This window comes from Triticum urartu, chromosome 3 (genome assembly GCF_003073215.2).
Source record: "Triticum urartu cultivar G1812 chromosome 3, Tu2.1, whole genome shotgun sequence".
In the NCBI taxonomy this organism is placed as follows: domain Eukaryota; kingdom Viridiplantae; phylum Streptophyta; class Magnoliopsida; order Poales; family Poaceae; genus Triticum; species Triticum urartu.
Window position 1 is genome coordinate 506753985 of NC_053024.1, and position 6000 is coordinate 506759984.

Genomic DNA, 6000 nt, shown 5'->3' on the forward strand with positions numbered 1-6000 from the left:
TTTTGGCAGCCGAAGACCACCTTTGGTCAGGATAACTTGTACTACATGTTCCCCTTCAAAATGGCCAATTATTGGCGCCCTTCCCGCTCATTATTTGGGGAGAGGCCCAGGGCCTCTATAAGTAGAGCTAGCCACCACAGAGTAGAGACATCTAGAAACATCCAGATATCTGGTAGAACCCTAGCAGAGAGAGAGAGAGAGAGAGGCAACTGAACTCGCCCTAGCAGTTCATCGCACCATCTCAAGAACACCTCTCGCGAGGCTGTTCTTCCCTTGTACTATTCATCATCAGCCCCTGAGGCAATCCACCACACCACACACTAGATTAGGGTATTACACCACAATGGTGGCCCGAACCAGTATAAACCTTGTGTCCCTTGTGTTGTTCGTTGTTTCCAGCTTAGATCACGCGAGGAGATTGGACGTAGATCGGTAGGGGAGAGATCTCCGCGCGCACCCCAGTGTTCGAACCTCAAGGATCTGCCGTAACCCGAAATCCGACACACACCCCTGTTATTCTGCGGCGACGGCAGCCTCACACTGCAGCCGAACCAGTGAACCCTCATACTCCTCTCCGCGGGGGCTTCCACCGCTGCGTCTTCCCCAGCTCCGCGTCGTCCCCTTCCTAGGCCTCGCCGTCGTCCAGACCACCGCCCTGGTGCTCTCAGCGCGGCGTGGTCAATGACCGACTTCCATCGGAAGAGTACTGTACGTGGAGAGGCTGACAGCTGGGTCCAGGCGGCCGCAAGGAAGTGCCTCCTTATTACGCAAAAAATAATTATTCCTCCACCTTACAACAGGGACCCACAGGACGGGCCACCTTATTTCGCGAAAAAAACGTTTCCCCCCTGACTACTCAGACCCACCGGATGGGCCAGTGTATTTCGCGAAAAAAACGTTCCCCCCGCTGTCAGATCGGACCCACCGGAAGTGCCTCCTTATTACGCACAAAAAAATGAATACTCCCCCTGCTAGATGGACCCACCATGGTGGGAGGCTGACTTGTGGGCCTACTAAGTTGACTGGGACGAGGGCCTTTGTCAACTTTAGTCAATATAAATGATTCTAGCTCCAGTGACTGTACGATGTCCATCCAACGGCCGTAGTGCTTCTTCAACCTCTGGTCTTCTTGCTCCAGCCGCCCAAAGCAACGCCGGTCATGCCGCATGCTCCTGCCTCCCGTGGCCGGCTGTGCTGCCGCGGAGGCCTCGCCGCCCCCTACTATTCCCACCGCTGGCCAAGCCCTGCGGCGACGGCAGCCTCACACCGCAGCCGAACCAATGAACCCTCGTAGTCCTCTCCGCGGGGGCTTCCACTGCCGCGTCATCTCCTTCCTAGGCCTTGCCGTCGTCCACCGCCGTGGTGCTCTCCGCGCGGCGTGGTCAACGTGGTCAAGGAACGACTTCCATCGGAAGAGTACTGTACGTGGAGAGGCTGACAGCTGGGTCCATGGCCACAGCCCAGTTTTTTTGTGATTTGCCAAGTAAGTCGCTTTGTCAGGCCTGTTGGGCTGCAAATCTTTCAAGACGAGGAGAGCTTTCATTCGGCTGGCCGAGGAAATGGCCCATCAGTAATGAGCAATGAGTTGTACATTTTTAAAACACATCAAACCGACAATTAGTTTCAAATATATTTTGTTTCATTTCAAGATTTTAAATTACATTAATTTTTATGCGTGGAGAATTTGTTGGATTTTATATTGATATACATTTATTTTTAAAATCAGTTTGAATGTGAGTCGAAATTTCGGGATTAAAAACAGTTCGAACCGCACCGAAATATGCAAAAATTCGTATAATTTTTTAACCGTTGCCACAATATGGGCTGTAATGCTAACAAAAAGAATATGGGCTCCAAAAAAACCTTAAGAATTAGCAAATGGGCTCTAAATTATTAGAAATAATGGCAGATGGGCTGTATGCTGTTTTCCACAGATTTGAGGCTTTCCTAAAAAAGGTTGACGCACAAGCACTGACTGTTGGATGTCCATCCAACGACCGTCGTGCTTCTTCAATCTCTGCTCTTCCTGCTCCAGCCGCTCAACCAAGCGCCGGCGGGACTGCCTGCTCCCTCCTCCTCGCGGCCGGCTGTGCTGCCGCACAGGCCTCACCGCCCGACCGTACTCCCATCGCTGGCCTAGCCATCCCTCTACTCACCCACACCTGCTGTTATTCTCCGGCGACGGCAGACGAACCAGTAAACCCTCATACAGTCGTACTCCCCTCCGCGTGGGAAACAACTGCCGAGTCTTCCCTGCCTCCGTGTCGTCCCCTTCCTAGGCCTCGCCGTCGTCCACCGCCCTAGTTCTCTCGGCGCGGCGTGGTCAACATGGTCAAGGAACGACTTCCATCAGACGTGGACTATACGTGGAGAGGCTGACAGCTGGGTCCACGGCCGCAACAAGGAAGTGCCTCCTTATTACGCGGAAAATAATGATTCCTCCACCTGACAACTGGGACCCACCGGACGGGCCACTGTATTTTGCGAAAAAAACGTTTCCCCTGACTGTTGGGACCCACCAGCTACATCTTCACACGCAAGGAAGTGCGTCCAGGCAAAAAAACGATTCGCCCCCTGACTGCTGGGACCCACCAGCTACATCTTCACAGGCAAGGAAGTGCCTGACAGTCGGGACCCACCTGGTCGAAGCGTACGTAGCGTTGTCATTCTGGTCGCGAACGTGTACGTACATACTGGTCGATGTAGAGGCGCGCACGTGTCGTAGTAGAGGCGCGCACATAGCATTTACACGTACGTACAACGGCCAGGGTGCAAGAAAGAAATACGGCCACGTGTGTGTACATACGGGCGGGGTCTCGAACGCCTACTCGCGCATACGTACGGCCAGGGCTCGTGTACATGGCTGGGTCGGAATGGAGAAACAGCATCGTCCTCGTGTTCATGGAGAGGCAACGGAATGCGTCGTGTTCATCGGGAGGGCTTGGACGGAACAGGCGATGGAAACGAGGCCTGGCGTACCGTAGAACGGAGGAAACGGCCTTGTGTTCGACCGGCCACGTTCGAAACAGGATCCTGTTGATCGGGAGGGGTCTGCCATACCGCAAAACGGAGGAAACGGACCTCCTACGGTCGAAACAGGGGTCTTGTTCATCGGGAGGGGTGTGGCGTACCACAAAACGGACGAAACGGACCTCCTACGGTCGAAACGGGGTCCTGTTCATCGGGAGGGGTGTGGCGTACCGCAAAACGGGACTCCAGGGGATACTGTTCATCTCCACCGTCGACCCCCTCCAGCCTCCACGAGCTACTGTTCACCCACCGTTGACCTCCTCCAGCCTCCACCTGCGACTGTTCATCCACGGGCTCCTGTTCATCCAGCCTCCACCGCATGCTACTCCACCGGCTACTGTTCAACCAGCCCTCTCCACGGGCTCCTGTTCAACCACCCCTCCACGGGCTACTGTTCATCCTGCCCTCCACCGTCCTACTGTTCATCCTGCCCTCCACGGGGTGGTTCTGTTCATCCAGCCCTCCACGGGGTCCTGTTCATCCAGCCCCAACCGGCTCGATCGATCGGGGTCCTGTTCATCCAGAGGCAACACCACGGGGTCCTGTTCATCCACCCCCACCGGGAACTGTTCATCCAACCTCCCCCCTCCCCCCCGCAACACTCACTATTCATCCAGAGGCAGCATCGATCGGCTTCAGTTAGCAGCAGTGGCGAAGGAATCGCTCGATCGGGTTCAGTTAACAGCCATCGATCGATCGCTCAGGTTCAGTAACGCGTAGCCTACAGTGCAATCGCTCGGGTTCAGTTAGAGCCCAACGCCTCACTCGGGTTCAGTTAGAGCCAACGCCTCGCACACACGCCCGTACGTGTACGAGAGAAACGCGCATCGCTCGGCCCCTGACCTCCCACCGTAACTAGGAACTCCCCGAAATTTTCCTCCCCCTCGCTTCTACCACGGTTTTTTCCGTCATGGACGGACCAAAGAATGTCATGTAGCTGTGTCTCCGGCCCGCCCAGGACGAAAAGCCCATTTTCTGTCATGATTTTTTGTCATAGAAGTAGGAGCCCACCACATCTATGATGATACAGGGTTTTGTCACAATTATCATCATAGAAGTGTCATATGTATGATAGAAATTTTTTTCGTTCGGCCCAAAATGTCACGGATGTGTCTTTTTTTTGTAGTAAGAAGAGCGCGATTTGTTCAAAGCGAATGCTCCGGTTGGTAATGCTCGGAAAGAAGCGGATGATGATCATGCGGCGAATGTGGGAGATGTTGGCCTCCGGAAATTTGCTGCCTTGGGCACCCCGAGCTCCGGGGTTTGCTCCAATCTTCCAATATGTCCTCAATCCCCCTCTTTTTCTGGCATTGAGGATCTGCCTGCGACCCATTCTCGTCCCAGTGGGCCGACTGCATCCATGAAGAAGAAAAAGACATATGTCAAGAAATTTTCGGCTAGGAGCAGGGCATCTTCGGGATCCAAGCAGTCTATGACGGGCCTGGTTCGGCGCTTGGACAAGGATTTGGGGGTGTCACTACTGCAGGATGCTGCTAACGTGACACTACGATCAGAGACCCTTCGAGAAACTGTGTGCGATGCAATAATCGCAAACGGTGCTGTATGAAAACCATCAGAAATGTGTAAAACATTTGCGATGACGGATGCATCAAACACGGTTCAGGTTTTAGTTGCGTGTGCGATGAAGGGCATACGGTTAAGTTCAATGAACTGTTTTCGAGGAGGAGGAACAAAAGAATCGGGCAGCCAGATGAAGGCGTGTGCGATACACAACATATGGTTCACTCGGATGAACTGTTTGTGGTTAGGAAACTCAAAAGAAACGGTCAACCCGATCAAAGGTGTGTGCGATATACCGACATGCGGTTCACTCGGATGAACTGTTTGCGTTGAGACATGAGAACAGAAATGGTTCAACTGAACAAGATGTGTGTGATACGCGGCAAACAGGTGTGTAATCAGAAATGTGTGTGAAGACCGATAATAACACAGACGGTTGCTGCTAGTAAGACGTGTGTGTTGTGCGATGGGATTGCATACAGAACAACAACACACACACACACACACACACACTTATAAGGACATGCTTGCATAACCAAATTAAACATACTCTTACATAGGTGGCTACTACAACCATGGCATTTGCACACACCAAAGTAAACTGTTACATGCATAATTACATAGGTGGCTACTACACACATGACATTTCCACACACACCAATAAAGTAAACTATATATTACATGCATGATTAATTAGCATAAATGATCATATGATCATCATCTACTTCTTATGACGCTTGCTCTTCTTGTGGCTCGATCCAAGCTCGTTGATTTGGGTAACGAGGCACTTCCTCATGTCAACGATCCACCTGTGCATCTCATAGCATGTGTACACACTCTTGGCCGCGAACCTGAGGTGACTTTCATCCAGTTGCCCCATCCAGGCCTTGTGCCAAGATACGGGACTTGTTCTCTAGGCATCCTGCTTCATCTTTTCGTAGTAGGGGTCGATGATGGCCGAGGCGAGTTCGACCAAGGAGTCCTGCTTCATGCTGCCCCAGACCCTATAGTGGTCATGGATTTCAACAAGGTTCTTGCAGGCCAAGTCCGTAAGACCGAGCACTTTTACATCGTCTTTGGTATCCACCATGGCGAACCTGTAGTCGGTGCTGTTGACAAACCTGTTGAAACGGTCGCAAGGCTCTGTGGCCATGCAGTAGTGGTAGATGAGGACATGATGGCGCACGCACAACTGGGCAACGACAACCTTCTAATCTATGCCGGGATGACCGATAGTGTACTGGAGGTCGATGCCGACCACCTTGTACTTGTCTCCAGCAAGCAACTGCTCACACTGTTGATGTAGTCGTCCACCACGGCCGGGTCGATGGTGTACACCACCAAGAGATCCGTCTCCCTCATGTGGGTCTCCACTCTATGCTCACCGAACTCCATTAGAGAGCCGACAGACATCCCCTCTCTATGTGTCATCGTGGGTGTGCTTGTTGT